The sequence below is a fragment of the Felis catus genome, chromosome B2, assembly GCF_018350175.1.
Source record: "Felis catus isolate Fca126 chromosome B2, F.catus_Fca126_mat1.0, whole genome shotgun sequence".
Classification (NCBI taxonomy): domain Eukaryota; kingdom Metazoa; phylum Chordata; class Mammalia; order Carnivora; family Felidae; genus Felis; species Felis catus.
This window is the reverse complement of record NC_058372.1, coordinates 31908931-31924961: the sequence shown is the minus strand read 5'-3', so window position 1 is coordinate 31924961 and position 16031 is coordinate 31908931. Positions and strand designations below refer to the sequence as shown.

Below are 16031 nucleotides of genomic sequence, written 5' to 3'. Positions count from 1 at the left end.
TGGTAAAGTATCAGAGAAATCTCATATAAAGAAGATAAAAATTTCAAGAAGAAATAAAAATAGTAATAATTAGGAGTAAAATAATTAATATTTTTGCATTCTGATTACATATCTGGAACCATCAAATTATTATCAGACTTCCAAAAATATCAAAGGAATGAAAGGGTAAAATATATCATTACTTAATAACAATCAGTGAATTCCTATGTGATACAAAAAATCAACATGAAATTATGAAGAAAATTATCCATTCACAGAAGTCACTACAAATAAAAAATACTCAAGGATCAATTTCAAAGATATTTCCATCGATCCCAGGAAAGTGATTATGATGTCTCCATTTTGGTTTTCTTCCTCTTATCCCTGAACCCCACACAGGTTGGGACTTTCTGGGGCATGTCAGTTCTAGCCTCTGTCCCAGACACCGGGATGTCCCTGCTGGTGTTTTCTGGTCGGCTGAGCCCCACTGAGCCATTTCACTTCCGCCTCCTCTCCCTCCACCAGACAGGGAAATAAGACCTGGATTCAGAGCTCCGCCCTGCCCTGCCCTGCGCTGCCTCATTTTCTCCTTGCTGTCTGGATCACAGTGGCCACTGCAGATACACCTGGAGTAGATAAGGAAAAGAAAAACCGTGTCCTCATCCCTGAGTTATGAGGATTAAACGAAGCAATGCACTCACATAACGGGTTATAGGAGTCACGGTTGGTTCACCATGCCCGGGGCCGTCTTCCTGGGCTTCCTCACTGAATGATCCCATCCTTTCTACAGACCTCAGCAAGCACTCCGGGGTCAGTAACACGCAGGTCTGCACTTTCAGCCTCCACCTCTCTTAGAAATGGGAGAAGCTGGTCCCATGCAGGGCATGATGGGAAGGGAGCAGCGTGAGAGGAACAGGCAGTGGGAACTGAGAGGGGGCAGGGGCCCGGGGGCTAACAAGATGCCGGAGACCCTTGTAAGGAGCCAGGGAGAGAGGAGGTTCCACCTTGGTGTGTCCGAGATCTTCTGAGAGCTCAGTATGTGCCTCAGGAGGTAATACTCCATATTTGAGGCAAGAAGGAACACTTAGACCCTATCTTGACCTTCAGGATAATTTCATATGAGACAGAAAACCCATAATCATTTTGGATTGTAAAAGGAGGTCTATGTTTAAAAAAAAGAACTGCGTCTATTGGTTTGAGCATTTTAACACGCGTGAATTACTAGGACAGGAGGCCTAGGCGATCTGATGATTATAGACTTATTTAAAGGATAAATCCGTATCTTTGATAAGTTGTTGCATTAAAGAGGCTAAGCCTTGTTTGGTCAAGGACTATTTATCACGGTATGCAAAGAAAAGGGCTTAAGTTTATTACATTATATTTCTAATTTAAAATTCTGATTTTAATTTGATTTCTGAATGGTAATGGTAAAATATGCTTTTGGCAATCATGTTGAATCAGTGCTGCATGAGTATAGGTTGTATAACACAAAATTCACTGTGGGCTCATCCTTGAATAACTAAGGATGGTCTCAGATCTACAGGGATGAAAGTAGAAAACATAAATATGGGACAGTGCAAAGATAGAGTGTGGATTCAGAGGTGGTCCATGTCCAATTTGTCATCTTTCCCAATAGTTAGGATATCCCCTTTCCATGTTTTCCTTCTTGCCTTATGTATACACAATAATGAACTTCTTCATTAACTCCTACTGCTTACCAACATCCTCAAAAAAAGCAATGGCAGAGATGATTTGGTGCGCATATTCTTAAGAGAAAACAGACAATAACACTGGCTTTTTATTACCTATGGAACTATAAAAAGGGAACTTGGATAGGGCCCCCCTGAGAGAAAGTGTACATGGAATTAAAGAGAACAACTGTAGAAACTAGTTTCATCCTCTTGGGAGGCTGAGGTCTGTCCAAGAACCAGCCTCTGGGACTGAGGAAACTTAGAAAAATACTTGTTCCAGGGCACATACAGGTCTTTGGGTCACATCAGGAATCCTATGGAGGTAAGAAGAAAAGTTATCTCAGGTTGCTGATCTCTCTTCCTCTAAGTATCAGGAAAGAAAAATTTGGCGACAGATAGGGTCTTAGCCTGATGAAAAATAAGATTTTTCTGGGCTTCCTTCATCAATGGAACAAAGTCACACTCATTTTCCACACTCACTGAAGGGATGAAATTGAAGACCCTTTTCCCAGTAGGTACCTCAGAGTCACAATGCAATGAAAGGACTTTCTGCAACCCACTTCCTACAAAGCAGGAGTATTACCTGGTTTTCAAGATCCTCATTACATTAAAATAAAAGGAGAAAATCAAATGACCTTCCTGGTCATTAAGATGCTCACTGAAGTTGAGAGCAATGCATGAACAAAGTGAGAATTTCAGCAAAGAAAAAATGGTAAGTACCAAATACAAATCATAGAGCTAAAGAATACAATAACTGAACTGAAAAATTCAATAGTGGTGTTCAATAGGAGACTAGATCAAGTAGAATAAAGGATCAGTGAACTTGAAAATAGGTCAGTGGAAATCATCTAGTCAGAGGAGTCAAAAGAAAAAGTAATGGAAAGAGTGAAGATAGCTTAAGGGACTTTAGACGTCATCAAATGTACCAATACACACATTATGGAAATCCCAGAGGAATAAGATGGAGGAAGAGGAGGAGGGGAGGAGAGGAGGAGGAGGAGAAGGAAGAGGAGGAGGAGGAGGAGGAGGAGAAGACAAAGACGAAGATGAAGACAAAGAGAAGAAGAAGAAGAAGAAGAAGAAGAAGAAGAAGAAGAAGAAGAAGAAGAGGAGGAGGAAAGGGAGAAAGGGAGAGAGAGAGAGGGAGAGGAAGAGAGAGGCAGAAAGTTTATTCAAAGAAATAATGCTGAAAATTTCAATCTGGGGAAGGAAATAGGCATTCAGATCCAAGAAGCCTAAAGAATATTAAAGAAGAACCCAAAGAAACCCACACTGAGGCCCATTATAATTAAATTATCCAAGTCAAATACAAAGGGAGAATTTGGAAAGCAGCAGGAAAAAAGTGACTTCAATGAAATTATCAGTAGGTTTTTCAGAAGAAACATTGCAGGCCAAAAAGAGTGGGATGAGATATTTAAAGTGCTGAAAGAAAACAAACCCTGCCAACCAAGAATGCCAAATCCAGAAAAACTGTCCTTCAAAAACTAAGGGAAGATAAAGACTTTCTCAGATAAACAAATGCTGAGGGAGTTCATCACTAGATCTGCCTTATAAAAAATGTTAGAAGGAGGTGAAATGAAAGGATGCTAACAGCAAAATGATAACTTAATAAAGTATGAAACACATTGGTAAAGGTGTAACATGGGTAAATATGTAACAGTGGTGAGCAAATCACTTTTAATTCTAGTATAAAAGCTAAGAGACAAAAGCATTGTACATAACTATAACTAAAATCATATTAATGGATATAAAACATAAATAGATGTAAATTGTGACATCAATAACATCTAATGTGGAGGTAAGGGGAGAGGTAAAAGTGTAGAATACTTGTATGCAAGTGAAGATGAGTTGTCACCTTAAAACAGCTTAAAACAGAGTGTTATAACTAGAAGATATTTTGTATAAGCCCATTGTAACTACAAAGAGAATACCTACAGAAGCCACACAAAAGAGAAAAGAATTAAAACCAATCAATAGTATATTAAAAAAATGAACACAAAAGACAAAGAAAAAGAGGAACAAAGAACTATAAGATGAACAGAAAACAGTTAACAAAATGGCAATATTTAAATCCTTCCTGGGGTACCTGGGTGGCTCAGTCAGTTAAGCATCAGACTCTTAGTTTTGGTTCACATCATGATCTCACAGTTAGTGGGTTTGAGCCCTGCACTTGGTATTCTCTCTCTTGCCCTCTCTCTCTGCTGCAGTTGGTATTCTCTCTCTTGCACTCCCCCACATGTGCTGTCTCTGTCTCTCTCAAAAGAAATAAATAAATAAAAATTTAAAAAAATCCTTCCCAATCAAAAGTTACTGTAAATGCAAATCGCTTAAGTCCCCAATGAAAAGACATACATAAAAAATCCAAGATTCAACTATATACTGTCTATAAAAAACTTACTCTAGATTTAAAGATACACATAAGCTGAAATGAAGGAATGAAAAGAAGATATTCTGTGCAAATAATAACCAAAAGAAAATAAGGATGGCCATAAATATATCAGACAAAATAGACTTTAAGTAAAAAACTGTCTTTAGAGACAAAGAAGGTCATTACATTAAGATAAAAGGGCCAGTTCAATAGGAAGATATGTGAATATAAATGCACCCAGCATCAGAGCACCTAAGTATATATAACAAATACTGACAGATCTGAAAGGAGAAATTGATGGCAATACAATAATAATAGGAGACTTCAATACATTTTCAATGGGTGGAACTTCCAGACAGAAAATCAATAAATAAACAGTGGAGTTAAACAACACTATAGAATAAATGGACTTAAAACATACACACAGTATTTTCCACCCAACAGCATAAGAATATATATTCTTCTCAAGCATACACAAAACATTCTCCAGGATAAACCACATATTAGGTCAAAAAATAAGTTTTAACAGATTTAAGAAGATCAAAATCATATCAAGTATCTTTTGCAATCATGATGGAATGAAATTAGAACTCAATAACAGTGAGAAAATGGGAACATTCACAAATATGTGGAAATTAAAGACCATATTATTCAACAGTTGGCCAAAGGGAATTAAAAAAAATATCTTGAGAAAAGGAAAATAAAAACACAACATACTAAAACTTATGGGATGCAGCAAAAGTAGTACTAAGAAGGAAATTTTTAGCGAAAAAAAGAAAAAGAAAAAAAGGAGAAGTAAGATCTCAAGTAAACAACCTAAGTTTACACCTCAAGGAACTAGAAAAAAACAAACTAAACTCCAAGTTAGCAGAAAGAAAGAAATAAAGATTAGAGCAGAAACAAACCAAATAGAGAATAGAAGAATAGATGGTATCAACAAAACTGAGAGTTGGTTTTTTGAAAAGATTAAAAAAATGGATAAGCTCTTAGTAGACTAAGAAAAAAGAGAAAAGACTGAAATAAATAAAATCAGAAGTGAAAGAGGAAACATTAAATGGATGCCACAGAAATAAACAAGATCATAGGGAACTTTATGAACAATTATATGCCAAAAAATCGGGTAGGCTGGAAGAAATGGAAAATCTCCTAGATAATAACAAGATAGAATCAAGAAGAAATAAAGTCTGAAAAGACCAATAAAAAATTAGAAAACTGAAGTAATAATTAAAAACCTCCCAACAAAGAAAAGCCTGGGACCAGATGGCTTCATGGGTGAATTTTATCAAACACTCAAAGAAGAATTAGTACCAATCCTTCTAAAGCTCTTCCAAAAAATAGAGGAGGGAACATTTCCAAACCACTTATGAGCCCAGCATCACCCTGATACCAAATTCAGATGAAGACAACGCAAGAAAAGAAAACCACAGGCCAGTATGCCTAATGAACACAGATGTTAAAATTCTCAATAGAATATTAGTAAACCAATTCAACAGCACATTAAAAGGATTACGCACCATGACCAAGTGGGATTTATCTGTGGGATGGAAAGATGGTTCAATATTGGCAAATCAATCAATGTGACACACCATATTAACAGAATGAAAGAGGGGTGCCTGGGTGGCTCAGTTGGTTAAGCGTCCGACTTTGGCTCAGGTCATGATCTCACAGTCTGTGTTGGGCTCTGTGCTGACAGCTCAGAGCCTGGAGCCTGCTTCAGATTCTGTGTCTTCCTCTCTCTCTGCCCCTCCCTCACACACACTCTTTCTGTCTCTCTCTCTCAAAGATAAACATTAAAAAAAGAATGAAAGGTAAACACAATTATCGCATGATAGATGAATAGACACAGAAAAAGCATTTGACAACATCCATTTGGGATAAACGCTATCAACAAAATAAAGGTAGAGGAACTTACCTCAACACAAAAAAGGCCATATATTAAAAGCCCACAACCTACCCCATAATCAATGAGGAACCCCTGAAATCTTTTAAGATCTGGTATAAGGAAACAATGCCCACTCTTGCCACTTCTCTTCAACATAGTACTGGAAATCCTAGCCAGAGCAATTAGACAAGAAAAATAAATGAAAGGCATCCAAAACAGAAAGGAAGAACTGAATTTATCTTTGTTTGTAGATGACATGATTATATATGTAGAAAACTCCAAGGATTAAACAACAACAAAACTGTTAGAACTAATAAACAAATCTAGTAAAGTTCCAGGACACAAAATCAACATATGAAAATCAGTGGTGTTTGTATATACTAACAAGAACTATCTGAAAAGAAAATTAAGGAAACAATCACATGGCAACAAAAGAAAACTAAAATACCTAGGAATAAACTTAACCAAAAAGATGAAAAATTTGTACACCAAAAATTATAAAACATTGGTGAAGGAAATCCAAATAGACACAAATAAATGAAAAGACCTCAGTACTCATGGACTGGAAGGATATTGTTAAAATGTCCACACTGCTCAAGGTGATTTACAGATTCAATGCAATTCCTGTCAAAATCCCAATGGAATTCTTTATAGAAATAAAAAAAAAATCTTAATCACAGGAAACACAGAAGACCCAAAATAGCCAAAACAAATCTGAGCAAGAACAAATCTGGAGGCATCACATTTCCTAATTTTTTTTCCACAGAAAGTGGTTTATTGCTTTTATTTTTTTTTTAATTTTTTTTTCAACATTTATTTATTTTTGGGACAGAGAGAGACAGAGCATGAATGGGGGAGGGGCAGAGAGAGAAGGAGACACAGAATTGGAAACAGGCTCTAGGCTCTGAGCCATCAGCCCAGAGCCTGACGCGGGGCTCGAACTCACGGACCGCGAGATCGTGACCTGGCTGAAGTCGGACGCTTAACCGACTGCGTCACCCAGGCGTTTATTGCTTTTAGAACACAGTAAGATGCTTTTGAAACTTTTGTTAGTGAAGAAAACTGTTGGAGCTTGAAAACTTTTCTAAAACATTATTTTGTTAGTTGATGAAGTAGGCACTTCAACACATAAAACTTCCCACTTGCAACTGTGTGGAGCCCGAGCTGTCCGATTAGATAGAGGCAACTGCTTGCAAGTGGTGCTCGTGCTTATGGCCGGTGTACTGAGTGCCAGGTCTGACCTCCTTGCCCTGACGCTTGTGTTGCTCCTTATTCTCCAGCACTCACTCAGGGCTCTTCCTCACCACCCCGCTTCTCACAATCCTGTACAGGACCCTATGGCAGGAGACAACAGCTCTGAGTGGGTGGATGGAGTGGCCTGGCTGGCACCCAAGCTAATCCACATAGGGAAAAATGGTGATCCTCTCTGAGTTAGGAGGCCTCAGATGCCCCTTCTACAACAGAAGTCCTCACTTGTGGGCACCCTCTCCTCTCCCAGTAATATCCCCTGGGGCCAAAGCAGTTGTTTAGTAGGAGAGCAGGAGGTGAGAGGCCCCACTCCCTCACAGGGATCCTTGTTGTAGATCACTACCTGTTCAGGTGTTTGTTAGGTGTTGCCTATGGGGCAGACAAGGGGCCAAGCTACTTTTGGGGCAACACAGGCCAGGTTCAGCCCGTGAGAACCTAGCACTATCTGAGGAGAGCTGTAGGCCCCATGACCAGTGTTGCCACTTCAGACCCTAGTCTGGCTATGGGGTTGGCATGCCTGGTATAGACCAAGTGAGGGCTCCCAGCAACCACAGATGTCTGAGGCAGGAAGACAAGGCTGCTAGCTTGTGGCAGTCCTGACAATGATCTTCAAGGGCTGATCTTGCCCTCCAGACCTGGCCGAGGAGAAAAGGGGCCCCCCGCAGCCCCGTGGGAGAGAGGCCTTAATGTCAAAATATATTACAAAGTAATCAAAAACAGTATGGTACTGGTATAAAAACCAACATATAGGCAAATGGAACAGAATAGAGGGCCCAGAAATAAATCAGTGCATCTATGGTCAACTGGTCTTCAAGAGGAGTTTCAAAAACATGCAATGGGGAAAGGAGAGTCTCTTCAATAAATATTGTAGGGAAAATTGGGTACGTATATGCAGAAAAATGAAACTGGGCCCTTGTCTCACACCATATATGCAAATCAGCTCAAAATGTATTAGAGACTTAAACATAGGCTTGAAACCATAAAATCCCAGAAGAAAACATCGGGGGAAAGCTCCTTCACAACGAGAAGAGATATCTCATACCTGTTAGAAGGGCTATTATCAAAAGACAAAAGATACGTGTTGCCGAGGATGTGGACAAAAGGCAGTTCTTGTACACTGGTAGTGGAAGTGGAAATTGATACAGCCATTATGGAAAACAGTACGGAGTGTCCTCAAAAAATTAAAAATAGAACTACCATATGATCTAATACCTCACTTCTGAGCATATATCTATTGTATGTATGTAGGAACACATATATTGCATATATATATTATTATGCATAATACACATGCTAAATTAGCTATATGGCTAACACTATGCTAAGTGAAATAAGGCAGACACCGAAAGACAAATACTACATGTGGGATCTAAGTGAAATTCATGGGGGCAGAGAGAAGAATGGTGGTAATTAGGGGCTAAGGGGAGGTGGAAACGGGGAGATATTGGTCAAAGCGTATACATTTTGTTATCCAAGATGAATAGGTTCTGGAGATCTTATGTACAGCATGGTGATTGCAGTTAACAATACCGTATTGCATACTTGAAATTTGTTGAGGGTAGATCTCATGTTCTCAACACACACACGTGCGTGCGCATACACAGAAAGACAATGGCTACCACGTGAGGTGATGAATATGTTAATTAACTTGATTTCAGCGATCACTTCACAATGCATACATACATCAAAACATCAAGTTGAACACCTTAAATACATATAATTCCTATTTGTCAATTATACCTCAATAAAACTGAAAAAAAAATCTTCAGGGTCTGCCATCACTTAATTGGCTACATGGGAGTCAGTAGAGAGCTAATTAAAAATACAGATTTCCAGACCTCACCACCCACTGAATCTGGGTCTCTGGGCAGAGAGTCCGGGGAATCTGTGCTTTAGGGAAGATTTCTAGGAGATTCTGGTGAGCAGGGCTTGGGGCCCTTTGAAGATAAACCCAAACTCCTTAGGCTGGCATCCAGCACTCTCTGCTATCTGGCAGCTGATCATTGCTAGAGAAAATGATGCCATTCAGCACATCTGCAACCCTACAAAGTCTGTACGAGGCCCTCAATAATTTACCATTCCTATTTCTTGTCTTTGGGCATTTCTCCCACCTAATTAACTCAGCAACTTGCCTTTTTAAAAATTTATTTACTTCGTTTTTGGGAGCGTGCAAGCTGGGGAGGGGCAGGGAGAGGGGGACAGAGGATCTGAAGCGGGCTCTGCGCTGACAGGCTACAGGCTCACGGCAGTGAGCCTGATGTGGGGTTTGAATTCACGAACCGCAAGGTCATGACCCGAACCAAAGTCGGAGGCTCAACCTACTGAGCCATCCAGGTGCTCCAGCAACTTGAGTTTTATTTATTTATTTATTTTATTATTATTATTATTATTTTTTAAGCATTTATTCATTTCTGAAAGGCAGAGAGAGACAGAGTGCGAATGGGGGAGGGGCAGAGAGAGAGGGAGACACAGAAACAGAATCAGGCTCCAGGCTCTGAACTGTCAGCACAGAGCCTGACACGGGGCTCGAACACACGGACCATGAGATCATGACCCGAGCCGAAGTCGGCTGCTTAACCAACTGAGCCACCCAGGCACCCCAACAACTTGAGTTTTAAAAGATGTCACTCTCTTCGGGCACCTGAGCGGCTCAGTTGGTTAAGTGTCCAACTTCAGCTCAGGTCATGATGTTACCGTCAATGAGTTCAAGCCCCGCGTTGCGCTCTGTGCTGACAGCACAGAGCCTGGGGCCTGCTTCAGATTCCGTGTTTCCCTCTCTCTCTCTCTGCCCCTCGCCCAGGGGGCTCTGTCTCTCAAAAGTTAAAAACAAAAAAACAAACTAAAACTAAAAAAAAAGATGTCACTGTCTTAATTCCCACCCGATTTGTCCACTACCTCATTCTTAGCAGATGACCTTGTCTTCCACTCTCCCAAGAAGAAACAAAAGCCGGGGACACCCACAACCAGTCCCTTCTCTCACCCTTCACCCTTTCCTTTGTCTCTGTGACAAGAGTCCTTGTTTTTGTTCACAGCTCACTCCTCCACTCCTCCATGCTATTCTCGCTGGTCTCTTCCTCTGCACAAGTTGCCAGAAAGAAGCTCAGCTCTCTTCTCTGCATACTGATTCCTTAAAGAACAGCACCATTGAGCCCCAACGCTACTCTATGCCCAGCGATGGGAAATCAAAGACAACTAAAATGCCATCTCAGCCCCCATAGATCTTAGGCTCCACACTCACCCGCCTTACTTCTCAGCTCCTGCTCCGGGTGCTGCAGCCAGCCTGCTCTCCCCAAGTCTCCCTGATTTCCCAACCCACATTTCCACCTGTCTTCACTTCATCTTCCCAAGTCATTGTTCCCATTGGCTTAGTCACCCTCTCGACCTCAGCTTCTGGCACACTTCTCTGTCCGACTCTCCTAATACCTGCTCTTCATTTTCTGGTTTCCTTCCCAGGCTTTTGTCTTGTTAGCCAACATCACAACTGTCTAGGTTTCTGAGGGTCAGTCCTTTGCTCTCCTCTCCCAGGATCCGCTCTCCTCGATGATCTCACGAAAGCCAGAGCCTCCTCATCGGCTCCAGACTCTATTTTATAGTAACTGTTTACCTGTGTCCCTCAAGCGTCTCAGACCCAAAGGTCTTTCCCCACCAGCGTTTCTTCCTACTGCGCCTGGAGGCGGTGCTGCGTTTGGAGGCCGGGTCAGCACCTGCCAGTCCCACAGGCCACGCCTGCACCCCCTGCCTCCTCTGTTCCTCTCGCCCCCAAGGCCAGCCAGGTGCAGGTCTGCGAGGCCCGAGGACCTCGCTTTCTCTTGTCTCCTGCCCAGCCCCTCCTGGCCCTGCCCTCGCGTTCCAGACCTGGCTCCCCGTCCCTCAACCGCAGCCCCAAAGCCCCCTTCCCGCCACCGGCAACAGCCCGAGGGAGCCCGTACGCTCCTGCACACACGGTCTGCACGCCCCACCCCTCGGCCCGCGTCCGCGCGGGGACCCGCTTCGCCCCGTTCCGGGCCTCTCAGCAGCACCAGCTCGGTCACCGCCGTGTCCTTCCCCGGTTCCCCGCGGAAGCGCGCCCTCTCCTCCCGGCTACGACCTGCCCGTCCAGACGCCGCGCCCCGGGAGACGGCCGGCGCCCTCGGCGTCCCCGCGACAGGAAGTGCGCTGCGAGCAGCAGAGGCGCAGAGCTGGGGGCGCCCGGCCCCCACTCCCCGAAAACCCGACGACCCCCCGGGGCGGACCAGGGCGGTCAGGACCGCCGTTCCCCGTCCTTCCGCCTCTCTCCCACCCCTGACTCCCAGCTCCCGCCCGACCTCAAACTGGCGCCACCTCCCGCCGGCGGAGAGCGCTGACCCGGCGCCCCCGGGGTCCTAGTGCCGTCCAGATTGCGCTGCTTTGTATTCCTTGAGCTTCCGCAGCGTCTGTCTTGCACTTATTGAGAGATGGCCTGTGGAAATCAAAGCCGAACGGAGGCCAGCCTTGAAAATTATAAACTGACAAACCAGTTTGATCATACAAAGCTTAATTTAGCTTATTTTGCAAGGCTAACTTGACCTGGATCATTTCTGGCTTGTGCTTTCGGAAATAATAAGCAAAACTTGAACTGTGTCCCAAGGTTGATATGAGGGAACCCCTGAAAATTCTGATATTGTAGCCAATTTGTGAAGAATAAACAGTCACTGCTTTCTCACGGCAGAAGCTGCTTTATAACAATATGCCCCCGAGACTCTTTACATGCTCTGGTCTGAGAGCTCCTGGTCTGCAAACTGTACTTTTGGTGTGTGCACAATACATTTTTACTAATTACTTTAGTGATTCATTGGTTTTTATCTTGGCTATTTCGAACTTTTGACAGCATGTTATATTAATGTGCACGGTTCTAGCTATCCTTCTCAAAGTCTCACCTCAGGGCTGGATTTTTAAAAACTATCTTTTAAAATAGTGAGTTAGGTGACCTTAGTCACAGAAGCTTTCTAGACCTTGGTGTTCTCACTTATAAAAAGGAGAGGACTTAACTCAATGATTTCTGAAGTTCTTTCTATCTTTAAACAACAGGGCCTTCACAGGGAACAGAAGAAAGTCAAGTAAATAAACACGCATACATATACATAAATATCTAAAATGTGGCTCAATGCTAAAGGAGATTCAGTGATCTTTAGAGAGCAATGGTCATACTAAGGAGAAAGCAATCAATTCTGCTGGCAGCTGGAGGAGGAAGGGGGAGGTGATATTTCCTGTCGGGTCCAGGGAGAAGCAGAATCCCACTAGTGGGAAAAGGCCTCAGAAGGAGGCATAGCAGGACAGAAAGAGTTGGGGAAATGGAGAATGATGCTGTTCTGACTGCCTTCCTGCTGTGCTGGTGCACAGTCTTGGCTCACGTCACCTCCTCCGGGAAGCTTTGCCTATTTCTTTCTCTTTTCCACAGTGAGCTTCTCTCTCTTCTGTGCCAGTATTATATCTTAAATATACCTCTGTTTTTTTGTGTGTGTTGCATGCTGGAAATGTAGAAGTAAATTTCGTAAAGCTTTCTTAAAGCCTGGTGTAAGAAAGGCCTCTTAGCTTGCAAGTTAACATATCTTTTCACTTTTCTTAAAAAAATTTTTTTTTAATGTTTATTTATTTTTGAGGGGTGGGGGAGGAACAGAGAGAGGGAGACATAGAATCTGAAGCAGACTCCAGGCTCTGAGCTGTTAGCACAAAGCCTGATGCAGGGCTTGAACTCACAAACTGTGAGATCATGACTTGAGCTAGTCAGCTGCTTAACTGACTGAGCCACCCAGGCGCCCCAACATATCTTTTCACTTTTCAAGTGCTGCTGTAGAGAGACTTGACCTCAAAAGTGTGGAATGTACCTTGATCCATGAAAATAATCACAACCTCCAGGTAGCATTTAACCTAAATACCAGCAGAATATTTTTAAAAATGTAACATATTGATTTAAAATATCATTTAGAGACAATAGAAGGCAAACTGGAAAAGTCACAAATTTATGGAAGTTAACTAAAACACGCAAACAATTAGTGGATCAAAGAAGAAATCACAAGGGAAATTAGGAGATACTTAGATGAACAAAAACTAATACACAACATACAGTGCAACATATGTAAGAACAGCAGTAAGGGGGAAATTTATATCTGTAAACACTTACATTAAAAAGGGAGACTTCAGGGGCCCCTGGGTGGCTCAGTCGGTTGAGCGTCCGACTTTGGCTCAGGTCATGATCTCGTGGTCTGTGAGTTCAAGCCCCGCGTCGGGCTCTGTGCTGACAGCTCAGAGCCTGGAGCCTGTTTCGGATTCTGTGTCTCCCTCTCTCTCTGCCCCTCCCCTGCTCATGCTCTGTCTCTGTCTCAAAAATAAATAAAACATTAAAAAAAAATTTAAAAAAAAGGGAGACTTCAAACCAACCACCTACTTCACAACCTTAGGAACTAGCAAGAGAAGAACAAACAACCCAAAGCTGGCAGATGGAAGGAAACAATAAAGGTTAAATCAGAGATAAAGAAAATAGAGAATAGACAAATATACTGAAAATAAATAAAACCAAACATTGTGTCTTCAAAAAGATTAAGAAACCATTACTACTGATTCCACAGAAACAAAAAAGATTAAAAGAGAATGTCATGAACAATTGGATGACTAAAAATTAGATAACCTGGATGGAATGGACAAATACCTAGGAACACAAAACCTAGCTAAAGCGAATCAACAAGAAATAGAAAATCTGAGTAGAACTATAGTAAGGTTAAGTCAGTAAAAAGAACCTTTGGACAAAGGAAAGCTGCTCTTCACTGGTGAATTCCACTTAACTGTAAAGAACTAACATGAATCTTCCTCAAGGAATTGAAAAGGAGCAGGGCGCTTGGGTGGCTCAGTTGGCTGAGCGTCTGACTTCGGCTCAGGTCATGATCTTGCAGTTTGTGAGTTCCAGCCCAGCATCGGGCTCTGTGCTGACAGCTTGGAGCCTACTTCAGATTCTGTGTCTCCCTCTCTATCTGCCCTCCCCCACTCACACTCTGTCTCTGTCTCTCTCTCTCAAAAATAAATAAACATTAAAAAAAAAAAGAACTGAAAAAGAATTGAAAAGGAGGGAACACATCCTAACTTATTCAATGAAGCTATTATTGTCTTGATACCAAAGCCAGACAAAGGCACTACAAGAAAAGAAAACTAAAGACCAACATCCCTTATGAATATCGATGCAAAAATCCTCATCAAAATACTAGCAAACTGAATCCAGCAGTATATGAAAAGAATTACACTCCAATTAGGAATTATTCTTGGTATGCAACCATGGTTCAGCATATAAAAGTTAATCAATGTTATATACGACATTAACAGAATGGAGGAAAAAACCCAAATGATCATTTCAATTGATGCAAAAAAGCATTTGACAAAATTTTGACACTCTTTTATGGTGAAAACATTCAACAAACTCGAAGTAGAAGGAAATGACCCCAACATAATAAAAGCCATGAGTCCCACACCTAACAGCATAATCAATGGTGAAAGAAATCTATATCTATATCTATATTTAATTTTTTTTCACATATGAGTTTTAATTTTATATTTTGAACGATCTACAGATACAAAAGAAGAGTGATTTGGGCTTAAAATTTTCAATTTCTTCCCAGGGGATAAGAGGTTGGGGTGCTGGGATTTAGAGAAGTCAGGGAATGGGAGGGATAAGTTCTTGGCGAAGCAAGCAGCTTCCAGCAACATGACAGAAATTCAGAGCCTGAAAACATGGCCAGCAAGAGACCAGCTATGGTAGGGAGCAGCCTCAAAATGACTGGTACAGTGTGCCCGGAGCAGGAGGTTGGAGCAAGAGGCACCGAGGACCTGGCATGTTGGAAGCACACACTTGTGTCACTTCTCTGTCCAGGAAACTCTGGGGAGAGAACTAGACCGCTTGAAATCCTGAAATTGTCTGGGTCGGAACTACTTAATACTAAGAAAGGATCACCCCAGAAAGTTGAAGACCATATGAACATTCATGTTGCACATTAATATAATGGCTTTGATTTTTCTTGCTTTCCACATCATAATTAGTTGACTTCTTGATAAATTGAAATAGCTGGGATGACAGGAACCGTAATTGTGGTCCCAGAGCGTAGCATGGTGCCTGAAGCAAAACAGACCAAAGGTAGTTAAATACATATATACATACATAAAATAGATCTAAGGTCCAAAATTGAAAGAGTGAAAAGTAAGATCGCCCTCTGGTGGAACCTCTGGGTGGTCACAGGAAAGGACCCCCAGCCCCTGGCAAGGAAGCTGCTGAAATGGAAGAATCTAAGAAAATAATTGAATGGCTAACTGGTAGCCAACCATGAGTAACCAGAGCAGGACTGTCCGGTAAAAATATAATGAGTTATGTATTCAATATCATATTTTCTAGGAGCCACTTTAAAAAGGTAATAAGAAAGAATGAAATTAATAATATATTGTAGGGGCACCGGGTGGCTCAGTCCGCTGACTGAGCGGCTCAGAGCGGCTGACTTCGGCTCAGGTCATGATCTCCCGGTTTGTGAGTTCAAGCCCCGCATTGGGCTCTCTGCTGTGAGCACAGAGCCCTCTTCGGATCCTCTGTCCCCTTCTCTCTGCCCCTCCCCGACTTGCGCTCTCTCAAAAATAAACATGAAATATACACACATATATAAAACATATTTAAAATATTGCCAATTAAACATTAATATAAAAACTAATAATGAGATTATATTACTTATATATAATTAAATTGTCTTTATTTATGAGAGAGAGAGAGAGCGCGCGCGATTGGGGGAAGGGCAGAGAGAGAGAGACGGAGACACAGAATCTGAAGCAGTCTCCAGGCTCTGAGCTGCCAGCACAGAGCCCAGTGCAGGGCTCTAAC

General features: G+C 42.0%; 2 non-coding genes across 2 annotated transcripts; both read right to left on the bottom strand.

The window, feature by feature from the left end:
* Nucleotides 1-69: 69 nt before the first annotated feature.
* Nucleotides 70-11461, bottom strand: LOC101084962. The gene is made up of 2 exons (XR_006597669.1): nucleotides 10149-11461; nucleotides 70-605 (listed from the first exon to the last, which is right to left on the bottom strand). It is a non-coding gene; the product is annotated as an uncharacterized LOC101084962 (transcript).
* On the bottom strand, nucleotides 7721-7851 carry LOC111560709. The gene has a single exon (XR_002742703.2).
* Nucleotides 11462-16031: the final 4570 nt, after the last annotated feature.